The sequence below is a fragment of the Zea mays genome, chromosome 5 (assembly GCF_902167145.1).
Source record: "Zea mays cultivar B73 chromosome 5, Zm-B73-REFERENCE-NAM-5.0, whole genome shotgun sequence".
Classification (NCBI taxonomy): domain Eukaryota; kingdom Viridiplantae; phylum Streptophyta; class Magnoliopsida; order Poales; family Poaceae; genus Zea; species Zea mays.
Genome location: NC_050100.1, coordinates 85,300,250 through 85,312,694, shown reverse-complemented (window position 1 = coordinate 85,312,694; position 12,445 = coordinate 85,300,250).

Here is a 12,445-nt window from a genome sequence, read left to right as displayed (position 1 = left end):
AATGACCGGGCTTACCACATTTGTAGCAAACCTTCTTGGAGCGAGGCTTGTAATCTTTCCCCCTCCTTTGCTTGAGGATTTGGCGAAAGCTCTTGATGATGAGCGCCATTTCCTCGTTGTCGAGCTTGGAGGCATCGATGGGGATCCTACTTGGTGTAGAGTCCTTCTTTTCTTCTTCCGTCGCCTTGAATGTGACGGGTTGCACCTTGGGTGTTGAGGTGGCGCCTTGCTCGATGATTTTCTTGGAGCCTTTGATCATCAATTCAAAGCTCACAAATTTTCCTTTCACTTCCTTGGGAGACATTAGTTTATACCTAGGATCACCATGAATTAATTGAACTTGAGTAGGGTTAAGAAATACGAGTGATCTAAGAATAACCTTGACCATCTCATGGTCATCCCATTTGGTGCTCCCGAGGTTGCGCATTTGGTTTACCAAGGTCTTGAGCCGGTTGTACATCGCTTGTGGCTCCTCCCCTTGATGAAGCATGAAGCGACCGAGCTCCCCCTCGATCGTTTCCCTCTTGGTGATCTTGGTCACCTCGTCTCCTTCGTGCGCGGTCTTGAGCACGTCCCAAATCTCTTTGGCGCTCTTCAACCCTTGCACCTTGTTATACTCCTCTCGACTTAGAGAGGCGAGAAGTATAGTGGTGGCTTGGGAGTTGAAGTGTTGGATTTGTTCAACCTCCTCCGAATCATAATCCTTGTCCCCTCTCTTTGGTACCTGCGCTCCATACTCAACAATATCCCATATGCTTTTGTGGAGTGAGGTTAGGTGATGCCTCATTTTATCACTCCACATAGAATAATCTTCACCTTCAAACATAGGTGGTTTGCCTAATGGGACGGAAAGTAATGGAGTGCATTTTGAAATATGAGGGTAGAGAAGGGGCATCTTACTGTACTTCTTGCGCTCATGGCTCTTAGAAGTGGCGGATGCCGATTCCGAGCCGGAGGTGGAGGGTGACGAAGAGTCGGTCTTGTAGTAGACCACCTTCTTCATCTTCTTCTTCTTGTCACCCTTCCGTTGGGACTTGATGGAGGAAGAGGATTCCTCCTTGTGCTTGTGGGCAGACTCCCTTGAAAGTGTTCTCCCCGAGCTTGCGGACTTGTTTCCGGTCCCGATTTCCCTCATGGCGGATGCTCCCGACATCACTTCGAGCGGTTAGGCTCTAATGAAGTACCGGGCTCTGATACCAATTGAAAGTCGCCTAGAGGGGGGGGGGGGGTGAATAGGCAAATCTGAAATTTATAAACTTTAAGCACAACTACAAGCCAGGGTTAGCGTTAGAAATATAATCGAGTCCGAAAGAGAGGGAAAACAAATCAACAAAGAAATCAAGCAGATGAACACAGTAATTTGTTTTACCGAGGTTCGGTTCTTGCAAACCTACTCCCCGTTGAGGTGGTCACGAAGACTGGGTCTCTTTCAACCCTTTCCCTCTCTCAAACGGTCACTTAGACCGAGTGAGCCTTTCTCTTCAATCAAATGGGACACTTAGTCCACTACAAGGACCACCACAACTTGGTGTCTCTTGTTTTTATTACAAGTGAGTTGAACACAAGAATAGAGGAAGAAGAAAAGCGATCCAAGCGTAAGAGCTCAAAAGAACACAAAAGTCTCTCTCTCTAGTCACTAATTTGTTTGGAGTGATTCCGGACTTGGGAGATGATTTGATCTCTTTGTTTGTATCTTGGAATGAAGTCTAGAGCTCTTGTATGAGGTTTGATGGCTGAAAACTTGGATGCATTGAAGTGTGGTGGTTGGGGGGTATTTATAGCCCCAACCACCAAAATGACCGTTGGTGAAGGCTTCTGTCGTATGACGCATCGGACAGTCTGGTGCGCCAGCCACGTCACCAGGTCGTTGGGTTCCGACCGTTGGAGCTTCTGACAACGGGGCCACCGGACAGTTCGGTGGTGCACCGGACAGGTTCTGTTCACTGTCCGGTGCGCCTTCTGGCGCCTGCTCTTACATCTGCGCGCGCAGGCGCGCACTGTAGCGTTTCACTGTTCCTTTGTAGACGACTGTTGGCGCTGTATATCCGTTACTCTACTGGCATACCGGATAGTCCGGTGCTACACCGGACAGTCCGGTGAATTATAGCGAAGCGGCCTCCCTGAATTTCTGAAGGTGGCAAGTTTGGAGTTGAGCTCCCTGGTGCACCGGACACTATCCGGTGGTACACCGGACAGTCTGGTGCGCCAGACTAGGGCTGCCTTTCGGTTGTATTTTGCTCTTTTTATTTGAACCCTTTCTTGGACTTTTTATTGGTTTATGTTGAACCTTTGGCACCTGTAAAACTTATAATCTAGAGCAAATTAGTTAGTCCAATTTGTGTTAGGCAATTCAACCACCAAAATCATTTAGGAAAAGGTGTAAGCCTATTTCCCTTTCATAAAGGCTTGGTAACGATATCGGCTAATTGTTCTTTGGTGCTAACATAAGCAATATCGATATCCCCCTTTGTTGGTGATCCCTCAAAAAGTGATACCGAATGTCTATGTGCTTAGTGCGGCTATGTTCAATGGGATTATCCGCCATGCGGATTGCACTCTCATTGTCACATAGGAGAGGGACTTTGCTCAATGTGTAGCTATAGTCCCTAAGGGTTTGCCTCATCCAAAGTAATTGCACACAGCAATGGCCTGCGGCAATGTACTCGGCTTCGGCGGTGGAAAGAGCTACTGAGTTTTGTTGTTTTGAAGCCCAAGACACCAGGGATCTCCCCAGAAACTGACAAGTCCCTGATGTGCTCTTTCTATCAATTTTACACCCTACCCAATCGACATCGGAATATCCTATTAAAACAAAAGTGGATCCCTTGGGGTACCAAAGTCTAAACTTAGGAGTATAAACTAAATATCTCATGATTCTTTTCACGACCCTAAGGTGAACTTCCTTAGGATCGGCTTGGAACCTTGCACACATGCATACGGAAATCATAATATCCGGTCGAGATGCACATAAATAGAGTAAAGATCCTATCATCGACTGGTATACCTTTTGATCTACGGATTTACCTCCCATGTCGAGGTCGAGATGCCCATTTGTTGCCATGGGTGTCTTGATGGGCTTGACATCCTTCATTCCAAACTTGTTAAGTATGTCTTGAGTGTACTTTGTTTGGCTGATGAAGGTGCCGTCTTGGAGTTGCTTGACCTGAAATCCTAGGAAATACTTCAACTCCCCCATCATAGACATCTCGAATTTTTGTATCATGATCCTACTAAACTCTTCACAAGTAGATTTGTTAGTAGACCCAAATATGATATCATCAACATAAATTTGGCATACAAACAAATCCTTTGCAATAATTTTAGTAAAGAGTGTAGGATCGGCTTTACTGACTTTGAAGCCATTAGTGATAAGGAAATCTTGTAGGCATTCATACCATGCTCTTGGGGCTTGCTTGAGCCAATAAAGCACCTTTGAGAGTTTATACACATGGTTAGGGTACTCACTATCTTCAAAGCCGGTAGGTTGCTCAACATAGACCTCTTCCTTGATTGGTCCATTGAGGAAGGCACTTTTCACGTCCATTTGATAAAGCTTAAAGACATGGTAAGTAGCATAGGCAAGTAATATACGAGTTGACTCAAGCCCAGCTACGGGTGCATAAGTTTCACCGAAATCCAAACCTTCGACTTATGAATAACCTTTGGCCACAAGTCGGTCTTTGTTCCTTGTCACCACACCATGCTCATCTTGCTTGTTACATAATACCCACTTGGTACCTATAACATTTTGGTTAGGACGTGGAACTAAACGCCATACCTCATTCCTCGTGAAGTTGTTGAGTTCCTATTGCATTGCCAGCACCCAATCCGAATCTCTTAGTGCATCCTCCACCCTGTATGGCTCAATAGAGGACACAAAGGAGTAATGTTCACAGAAATGTCCAACTCGAGATCTAGTGGTGACCCCCTTATGAATGTCACCAAGGATGGAGTTGACGGGGTGATCTCGTTGAATTGCTTGGTGGACTCTTGGGTGTGGCGGTCTTTGACCCTGATTTTCTTGCTCATCTTCCTTGTCTTCATCTCCCCTTGATCATTGTCCTCCTCTTGAGGTGGCTCATCCTCCTGATCTTCATTATCTTGAGCCTGTTCCTTATCTTGAGTTGGTGGAGATGCTTGCATGGAAGATGACGGTTGATCTTGTTCTTGTGTAGGCTCTTCTGATTCCTTAGGACACACATCCCTAATGGACATGTTCCTTAGCGCGATGCATGGAGCCTCTTCATCATCTAGTTCATCAAGATCAACTTGCTCCACTTGGGAGCCATTAGTCTCATCAAACACAATGTCACAAGAAACCTCAACTAATCCAATGGATTTGTTGAAGACTCTATATGCCCTTGTGTTTGAGTCATATCCTAGTAAAAAGCCTTCTACAGCCTTATGAGCAAATTTAGATTTTCTACCTCTTTTAATAAGAATAAAACATTTGCTACCAAAGACTCTAAAATAAGAAACATTGGGCTTTATACCGGTAAGAAGTTTGTATGATGTCTTCTTGAGGATTCGGTGAAGATATAACCGGTTGATGGAGTAGTAGGCGGTGTTAATTGCCTCAGCCCAAAACCAGTCCGGTGTATTATACTCATCAAGCATGGTTCTTGCCATATCTAGTAGAGTTCGATTCTTCCTCTCCACTATACCATTTTGTTGAGGTGTGTAGGGAGAAGAGAACTCATGCTTAATGCCATCATCCTCAAGAAAGCCTTCGATTTGTGAGTTCTTGAACTCCGTCCCATTATCGCTTCTTATCTTTTTTATCCTTAATCCGAACTCATTTTGAGCTCGTCTCAAGAATCCCTTTAAGGTCTCTTGGGTTTGTGATTTTTCCTGCAAAAAGAACACCCAAGTGAAGCGAGAATAATCATCCACAATTACAAGACAATACTTACTCCCGCCGATGCTTATGTAAGCGATCGGGCCAAATAAGTCCATATGGAGTAGCTCAAGCGACATGTTGGTCGTCATGATGTTCTTGTGTGGATGATGGGCGCCAACTTGCTTTCCTACTTGACATGCGCTACAAACCCTATCTTTCTCAAAATGAACATTTGTTAGTCCTAAAATGTGCTCTCCCTTTAGAAGCTTGTGAAGATTCTTCATCCCAACATGGGCTAGCCGGCGATGCCATAGCCAACCCATATTAGTCTTAGCAATTAAACAAGTGTTGAGTTCAGTTGTGTTCTCATTAAAATCAACTAAATATAGCTGACCCTCTAACACTCCCTTAAATGCTATTGAATCATCACTTCTTCTAAAGACAGTAACACCTACATCTGTAAATAGACAATTGTAGCCCATTTTGCATAATTGAGATATAGAAAGCAAGTTATAATCTAAAGAATCTACAAGAAAAACATTGGGAATAGAATGGTCAGGTGATATAGCAATTTTACCAAGTCCTTTGACCAAACCTTGATTTCCATCCCCGAATGTGATAGCTCTTTGGGGATCTTTGTTTTTCTCATAGGAGGAGAACATTCTTTTCTCCCCTGTCATGTGGTTCGTGCATCCGCTATCAATTATCCAACTTGAGCCCCCGGATGCATAAACCTACAAAACAAATTTAGGCCTTGTTCTTAGGTACCCAAACAGTCTTGGGTCCTTTGATGTTAGAAACAAACACCTTGGGTACCCAAACACAAGTCTTTGACCCCTTGTGTTTGCCCCCAACATATTTGGCAACTACTTTGCCTGATTTGTTAGTTAAAATATATGATGCATCAAAAGTCTTAAATGAAATGTTAGGCTCATTTGATGCAATAGAAGTTTTCTTTTTAGGCAATTTAACATGGGTTGATTGCCTAGAGCTAGAAGCCTCATTCTTATACATAAAAGCATGGTGAGAAACAGAATGAGATTTCTTAGCATGAATTCTTCTAATTTTATGCTCAGGATAATTAGCAGGATATAAAATATAGCTGTCATTATCCTGAACCATGGGAGCTTTGCCCTTAACAAAGTTAGACAATTTCTTAGGGGCATTAAGCTTGACATTGCTTCCCTATTGGAAACCAATGCCATCCTTAATGCCAGGCGTCTCCTAGTATAGAGCATGTTTCTAGCAAATTTAAACTTTTCATTTTCAATTTCATGCTCATTAATTTTTGCAGTTAATTGAGCTATATGATCATTTTGTTGTTTAATTAAAGCAAGGTGATCATTTATAGCATCAACAATAATATCTCTACATCTAGTACAAATAGAAACATGTTCGACAGTAGATGTAGAGGGTTTGCATAATTTTAATTCCTCAATCTTAGCATTTAAAATAGCATTCTCATTTCTAAGGCTGGAAATAAAAACATTGCAAACATTTAGCTCTTTAATCTTAGAAACTAAATTGTCATTTTCAGTTCTAAGACTAGCAATTGAATCATTACAAGCATTTAATTTTTCAACCTTAGCAATTAAACTAGCATTCTCAGTGCTAAGGTTTGAAATAGTGTCATGGCAGATGCTAAGCTCCTTAGACAAATTTTCACATTTTCAACTTCCCGAGCATAAGCATTTTTCAATTTAACATGCATTTTGTTATCTTTAATAAGGAATTCCTCTTGGCTATACAAACGTTCATCCTTCTCATGAAAAGCTCCTATCAATTCATTTATTTTTCCTTTTGTTGCATGTTAAGGTTGGCAAAAAGAGTAAGCAAGTCATCTTCACTAGAACTACCCTGATTACTAGATGTAGTATACTTGGGGCGGTTTTAGTTTGTACCTTCTTATTTTTGCCGTCCTTTGCCATGAAGCATTTGTGGCCGACGTTGGGGAAGAGAAGTCCCTTGTTGACGGTGATGTTGACGACATCCTTGTCGGAGGAGGAGTCCGTGGAGCTCTCATCGGAGTCTCATTCCCGACATACGTGGGCATCGCCGCCCTTCTTCTTGTAGTATCTCTTCTCCTTCTTTTCCCCCTCTTGTCGTCGCCCCTGTCACTATCACTAGACATAGGACATTTAGCAATAAAATGACCGGGCTTACCACATTTGTAGCACACCCTCTTGGAGCAGGGTTTGTAATCCTCCCCCCTCCTTTGCTTGAGGATTTGACAGAAGCTCTTGATGATGAGCGACATCTCCTCATTGTCGAGCTTGGAGGCGTCGATGGGGAGCCTACTTGATGTAGACTCTTCTTTCTTCTCTTCCGTCGCTTTGAATGCGACAGGTTTCACCTCAGGTGTTGAGGTGGCACCTTGCTCCAAGTTGACGATGTGTTTGGAGCCTTTGATCATTAATTCAAAGCTCACAAACTTTCCAATTACTTCCTCGGGAGACATTAGCTTATATCTAGGATCACCATGTATTAATTGAACTTGAGTGGGATTACGAATTACGAGGGATCTAAGAATAACCTTGACCATTTCATGGTCATCCCATTTTGTGCTCCCGAGGTTGCGCACTTGATTGACTAAGGTCTTGACCCGGTTGTACATCGCTTGTGGCTCCTCTCCTTGGTTGAGGACGAATAGACCAAGCTCCCCCTCGATCGTCTCCCGCTTGGTGATCTTGGTCACCTCATCTCCTTCGTGCGTAGTATTTAGCACGTCCCAAATCTCCTTGGCACTTTTTAACCCTTGCACCTTATTATACTCCTCTCGACACAAGGAGGCCGAGGCGAGGAGTATAGTAGTTGATTGGGAGTGAAAGTGTAGGATTTGGGTGACCTCGTCTGAGTCATAGCTGTCGTCCCCTACCTTAGGTACCTGCACCCAAACTCAACAATGTTCCATATGCTTTCGTGGAGTGAGGTTAGATGATGCCTCATTTTATCACTCCACATAAAATAATCTTCACCATCAAAACATGGTGGCTTGCCTAATGGAACGGAAAGTAATGGAGTGCGCTTAGAAATAAAGGGATAACAAAGTGGCATCTTACTATACTTCTTGCGCTCTTGGCGCTTAGAAGTGACGGACGCCGTGTCAGAGCCGGATGTGGAGGGCGACGAAGAGTCGGTCTTGTAGTAGACCACTTTCTTCATCTTTTTCTTCTTGTCGCCACTCCGATGCGACTTGACACGGAGAGGGGATCCCTCTTTGGCTTTTGTGCCGGACTCCCTTGATGGAGCCTTCCCGTGGCTTGTGGCCTTCTCGCCAGTTTCCATCTCCCTCTTGGCGGATCCTCCCAACATCACTTCGAGTTGTTAGACTCTAATGAAGCACCAGGCTCTGATACCAATTGAAAGTCACCTAGAGGGGGGTGGATAGGCGGAATCTGAAAATTATAAACTTAAGCACACACTACAAGCCGGGGTTAGCATTAGAATTAAATCCGAGTCCGAAAGAGAGGGGAAAACAAATCAACCAAGAAATAAAGCGAGTGAACACGATGATTTGTTTTACCGAGGTTCTGTTCTAAAGAACCTAGTCTCCGTTGAGGTTGTCACAAAGATCGTGTCTCTTTCAACCCTTTCCCTCTCTCAAATGGTCACCTAGACCGAGTGAGCTTTCTCCTTAATCAAACGGGTCACTTAGACCCCCACAAGGACCACCACACACTTGGTGTCTCTTGCTTTGATTACAATTCACTTGAGAACAAGAATGAAGAAGGAAGAAAGTGATCCAAGCAACAAGAGCACAAAGAACACGAACAAAACACTCTCTCTAGTCACTAGGTGGTTGAAATGAATTTGGGACTTGGAGAGGCTTTGATTCTTTATTGAACAAAACACTGTAGCGCTGTTCTTCAGCTTTTGCAGTCGACCGTTGCGTGAAGTAGCCGTTGCTCCGCTGGTGCACCGGACAGTCCGGTGAATTATAGCGGAGTGCGCCTGAAGAAACCCGAGAGTGACCGTTTAGACTCTGAACGGTCCTGGTGCACCGGACATTGTCCGGTGGCACACCAGACAGTCCGTTGCGCCAAACCAGGGCACACTCAGTTTCTTTGCTCCTTTGTTTTTGAACCCTAACTTCAACCTTTTGTTGGTTTGTGTTGAACCTTTATGCACCTATAGAATATATAATCTAGAGCAAACTAGTTAGTTCAATATTTGTGTTGGGCATTCAACCACCAAAATTAATATTGGGAAAAGGTTAACCCTATTTCCCTTTTATTTGCCATGAGTCAATTCTAGCCTTAGAAACGAAAAATGCTAGCTTAATTTCTAAGGTCAAATACTTAAATGTTTGCAATGATTCCATTTCCTGTCTTAGAGATGAAAATGCCATGTTAAAATCTAAGATAGATGAATTAAATGTTTGCAAACCCTCTACATCTACTGTCGAGCATGTTTCCATTTGCCCTAAATGTAGAGATATTAATGTTGAAGCTATTGATGATCACATTACCGTGATTAAACAACAAAATGATCACATAGCTAAATTGACTGCTAAAATCAATGAGCATGAACTTGAAAATGAAAAGTTTAAATTTGCTGGAAGCATGCTCTATAATGGGAGACGCCCTGGTATTAAGGATGGCATTGGTTTCCAACAGGGAAGCAATGTCAAGCTTAATGCCCCTAAAAGATTGTCTAATTTTGTGAAAGGCAAAACTCTCATGGTTCAGGATAGTGAGGGTTACATTTTATATCCTGCAAACTTTCCCGAACATAAGATTAGGAGAATTCATGCTAGAAAACCTCATATTGTTTCTCATCATGCATTTATGTATAAAAATGAGGTCTCTAGCTCTAGGCAATCAACTCATGTAAAATTGCCTAAAAAGAAAACTCCTACTGCACCAAATGAGCATAACATTTCATTTAAGACTTTTGATGCATCTTATGTGCTTACTAACAAATCAAGCAAAATAGTTGCCAAATATGTTGGGGGCAAACACAAGAGTCCAAAGACTTGTGTTTGGGTACCCAAGGTGCTTGTTTCTAACATCAAAGGACCCAAGACTGTTTGGGTACCTAAGAACAAGGCCTAAATTTGTTTTGTAGGTTTATGCATCCGGTGGTTCAAGTTGGATAATCGATAGCGGGTGCACAAACCACATGACAGGGGAGAAAAGGATGTTCTCCTCCTATGAGAAAAACGAAGATCCCCAACGAGCTATCACATTCGGGGATGGAAATCAAGGTTTGGTCAAAGGACTTGGTAAAATTGCTATATCATCTGACCATTCTATTTCCAATGTTTTTCTTGTAGATTCTTTAGATTACAATTTGCTTTATGTTTCTCAATTATGTAAAATGGGCTACAACTGTCGTTTTACTGATATAGGTGTTACTGTCTTTAGAAGAAGTGATGATTCAATAGCTTTTAAGGGAGTGCTAGAGGGTTAGCTATACTTAGTTGATTTTAATCAAGCTGAACTAGACACTTGCTTAATTGCTAAGACTAACATGGGTTGGCTCTAGCATCGCCGACTAGCCCATGTCGGGATGAAGAATCTTCACAAAACTTCTAAAGGGAGAGCACATATTAGGACTGACCATTGTTCATTTTGAGAAAGAAAGGGTTTGTAGCGCATGTCAAGCAGGAAAGCAGGTTGGTGCTCATCATCCACACAAGAACATCATGATGACTGACAGACCGCTCGAGCTACTCCACATGGATCTATTCCGTCCAATAGCTTACATAAGCATCGACGGGAGTAAGTACTGTCTTGTTATTGTGGATGATTATTCTCGCTTCACTTGGCTATTCTTTTTGCACGAAAAATCACAAACCCAAGATACATTAAAGGGATTCTTCAGACGGGCTCAAAATGAGTTCGGTTTAAGGATCAAAAAGATAAGAAGCGACAATGGGACGAAGTTCAAGAATTCTCAAATTGAAGGATTTCTTGAGGATGAGGGTATCAAGCATGAGTTCTCTTCTCCCTACACACCTCAACAAAATGGTGTAGTGGAAATAAAGAATAGAACTCTACTAGACATGGCAAGAATCATGCTTGATGAGTACAAGACACCGGACCGGTTTTGGGCCGAGGTGATTAACGCCGCCTGCTACTCCATCAACCGGTTATATCTTCATCGAATCCTCAAGAAGACATCATATGAACTCCTCACTGTTAAAAAGCCCAATGTTTCATATTTTAGAGTCTTTGGGAGTAAATGCTTTATTCTTGTTAAAAGAGGTAGAAAATCTAAATTTGCTCCTAAGGCTGTAGAAGGCTTTTTACTAGGATATGACTCAAACACAAGGGCATATAGAGTCTTCAACAAGTCCAGTGGATTAGTTGAAGTTTCATGTGACATTGTGTTTGATGAGACTAATGGCTCCCAAGTGGAGCAAGTTGATCTTGATGAATTAGATGATGAAGAGGCTCCGTGCGTCGCGCTAAGGAATATGTTCATTGGGGATGTGTGTCCTAAGGAATCCAAAGAGCCTCCACAAGCACAAGATCAACCGTCATCTTCAAACCAAGCATCTCCACCAACCCAAGATGAGGATCATGCTCAAGATGATAATAATGAAGGTCAAGAGGATGAGCCACCTCAAGTGGAGGACATTGATCAAGGGGGAGATGAAGACAATCAAGACAAGGAAGATGATCAAGATCAAAGACCGCCACACCCAAGAGTCCACCAAGCAATCCAACGAGATCACCCCATCAACTCTATCCTTGGTGACATTCATAAGGGGGTAACCACTAGATCTCGAGTTGCTCATTTTTGTAAACATTACTCTTTTGTTTTCTCTATTGAGCCATACAAGGTAGAGGATGCACTAAGAGATCCAGATTGGGTGTTGGCAATGCAAGAGGAGCTCAACAACTTCACGAGGAATGAGGTATGGCATTTAGTTCTACGTCCTAATCAAAATGTTGTCGGTACCAAATGGGTATTCCGCAACAAGCAAGATGAGCATGGTGTGGTGACAAGGAACAAAGCCCAGCTTGTGGCCAAAGGTTATTCACAAGTCGAAGGTTTAGACTTTGATGAAACTTATGCACCTCTAGCTAGGCTTGAGTCAATTCGTATATTACTTGCCTATGCTACTTACCATGGCTTTAAGCTCTATCAAATGGACGTGAAAAGTGTCTTCCTCAATGGACCTATCAAGGAAGAGGTCTATGTGGAGCAACCTCCTGGCTTTGAAGATAGTGAGTACCCTAACCATGTGTATAAACTCTTAAAGGCGCTTTATGGGCTCAAGCAAGCCCGAAGAGAATGGTATGAATGCCTAAGAGATTTTCTCATCACTAATGGCTTCAAAGTCAGTAAAGCCAATCCTACTCTCTTTACTAAAACTGTTGCAAAAGATTTGTTTGTATGCCAAATTTATGTTAACGATATTATATTTGGGTCTACTAACAAATCAACTTGTGAAGAGTTTAGTAGGATCATGATTCAAAAATTTGAGATGTCTACGATGGGGGAGTTGAAGTATTTCCTTGGATTTCAAATCAAGCAACTCCAAGAGGGCACCTTCATCTGTCAAACGAAGTACATTCAATACATACTTAAGAAGTTTGGGATGAAGGATGGCAAACCCATCAAGACACCCATGGGAACCAATGGGCATCTCGA